This window comes from Solanum stenotomum, chromosome 1 (assembly GCF_019186545.1).
Source record: "Solanum stenotomum isolate F172 chromosome 1, ASM1918654v1, whole genome shotgun sequence".
Taxonomy (NCBI): Eukaryota; Viridiplantae; Streptophyta; class Magnoliopsida; order Solanales; family Solanaceae; genus Solanum; species Solanum stenotomum.
Genome location: NC_064282.1, coordinates 34059124 through 34061889, shown reverse-complemented (window position 1 = coordinate 34061889; position 2766 = coordinate 34059124). Strand labels below are relative to the sequence as shown.

The 2766-nt window shown below is 27.0% G+C and overlaps 1 long non-coding RNA gene across 1 annotated transcript; it reads left to right on the top strand.

Annotated features, from left to right (window-relative positions):
* The first annotated feature begins 107 nt into the window (after nt 1–107).
* Nucleotides 108–2371, top strand: LOC125852581 (uncharacterized). The gene is made up of 3 exons (XR_007445027.1): nt 108–185; nt 1198–1272; nt 2217–2371. It is a non-coding gene; the product is annotated as an uncharacterized LOC125852581 (long non-coding RNA).
* The last annotated feature ends 395 nt before the right edge of the window (nt 2372–2766 follow it).

The following is a 2766-nucleotide window of genomic DNA, read 5'->3' as shown; positions in this document are numbered from 1 at the left end:
TTGAATTGAAAACTTGAACTTATTAAAACTTGAATATATATATATATATATAACTAATATTCTTGGATTTGAAGTTTATATTTAACTAATTTTAGAACTTTTCGTGCTAGGCAACTGAGGAAGCTCAACATCTAAAAAAGTTGATACAAGACTATATTGCTTCTTTCATCAAAGTAGGAGATAAGGTTGGTGCTTCTAAATTTCTAAAGTTCAAATACAATTGTTTTCAATAATGTGTTTGTGTCCATCTAGTATTTATACTTAGCTTTAATTCTAGTGATTATAATTGAATGTTTGTTAGTATATTATTGTTTTTGTTTGTTGGGTCGTGTTATTCAATTGTTACTTTGATTTGATTATTGGTAGTTAGGTATATAGGTAATTGAAGATTTTTATTTTAGGGTTTTTAAAAAAATAATTGGGCATTTTTAAATTGGCCATTGTTAGTTAGTGAAGAATTAGCATTTTTGTACTTTAGGACTATTTTAAACTTGAGAATATGTAATTTGAGGTTGAATTGGGATTTTTTTGGATTTGATTTTAGGACTAGTTAGTAAAGTGTTAATAATTTGAAGTTAGAAATTAGTAATGGAAGTGTTATGAGTAGATGATGAATGTTTGAATGTCATGAATTTAGATGATGAATGTTTGAATGTCATGAACTTAGAAGTTGATTAGAACTTGAACTTGAACTTGAACTTGAACTTAGAACTTGAACTTGAAATTAGAACTTGAATTTAAAAATTGAACTTGAACTTTGAATTTGAACTTGAACTTAGAACTTGAACTTGAACTTAGAACTTGAACTAAAACTTGAAATTATAACTTGAACTTAGAAATTGAACTTGAACTTTGAATTTGAACTTGAACTTAGAACTTGAAGTTGAACTTAGAACTTGAACTTAATCTTAGAATTTGAAATTAGAACTTGAACTTAGAACTTGAACTTGAAATTAAAACTTGAACTTGAATTTAGAACTTGAACTTGAACTTAGAACTTGAACTTGAAATTTGAACTTGAAATTAGAACTAATTAGCTTGAATATATAACTAATTAAGTTTAGAAATTAGATATGAACTTGAATTGAAAACTTGAACTTATTAAAACTTGAATATATATATATATATATATATATATAAATAATATTCTTGGATTTGAAGTTTATATTTAACTAATTTTAGAACTTTCCGTGCTAGGCAACTGAGGAAGCTCAACATCTAAAAAAGTTGATACAAGACTATATTGCTTCTTTCATCAAAGTAGGAGATAAGGTTGGTGCTTCTAAATTTCTAAAGTTCAAGTACAATTGTTTTCAATAATGTGTTTGTGTCCATCTAGTATTGATACTTAGCTTTAATTTTATGATAATATTTTTGTGTCCATCGATTGTTTGTTAAGCATAAGTACCAACACTAGTTGATCCTATTGATGACAAAATTGATTTTCTTGCAAGATCGATTTGTGTCCATCTAGTGTTGACACTTAGCTTTAAATTTAGAAATAATATATTTGTTAAACATAAGTACCAACACTAGTTGATCCTATTGATGACAAAATTGATTTTCTTGCAAGATCGATTTGTGTCCATCTAGTGTTGACACTTAGCTTTAAATTTAGAAATAATACATTTGTTAAGCATAAGTACCAACACTAGTTGATCCTATTGATGACAAAATTGATTTTCTTGCAAGATCGATTTGTGTCCATCTAGTATTGACACTTAGCTTTAAATTTAGAAATAATATATTTGTTAAGCATAAGTACAAACACTAGTTGATCCTATTGATTTAGTTAATTGGTGAATTTAGTTAAAGTTGTTATGTTGTTTAAATAAGTTAAAATAAATAATGTGATTTAGTTGTTTGAATTAAGTCAATACTAAACTAGTTAAAGTTATAAAGTTATTTAAATAAGTTAAATTAAATAATGTGATTTTGTTGATGGATTTAGTTGTTGGAATTAAGTCAAAACTAAACTAGTTCAAGTTAAAAAGTTGTTAAGTTATTTAAATAAGTTAATAAAAATAATGTGGTTTAGTTAGTGGATTTAGTTGTTGTATTAAGTCGAAACTAAACTAGTTAAAGTTGTTAAGTTTTTTTAATAAGTTAAAATAAATAATGTGGTTAAGTCAATACTAAACTAGTTTTAGGACTACTACTAGTAAAATTATTATTAAATTTTATTTATAATATAATTGATTATCTATATTTTGTAGATGGATCATCGTTTGTGGATGTATAATATGCATTATGAAACTGGTGCTGGTTTGAAACCTGAGTTTATTGACGATGTTAGAAATTTTATTGAACATACAATGACACTTGACATTTTCAAGAATAATGGATTGGTTAGGTGTCCTTGTAGTGCATGTAAGTGCTTAAATTTTTTTAAACCAGATAGAGTTATGGTTCATTTGTACTATAATGGATTTAAGCTTAGATATTTTGTATGGATTGATTATGGAGAAAGTGATGGATTGGATGGTATGTTTTATAATTCGATGTCTGTGGATGTATATAATATGGTTGCACCACATGGCCAAATTAGGATTGAACATGATAGGGTTCATGAAATGATCGATGATGCTTTCAGGGTTCAAGGTAGGATGGAATCGGAACAATATTTTGATGAAGCTCCTAATGAAGAAGCAAGACGCTTTTATGATCAATTAGAAGAGTCTAGTCGTCCACTATGTGAAGGGAGTCCGCAATCTGCCTTGTCAGTTGCGGTTAGATTAATGAATATTAAATCAGATTGGAATGTTC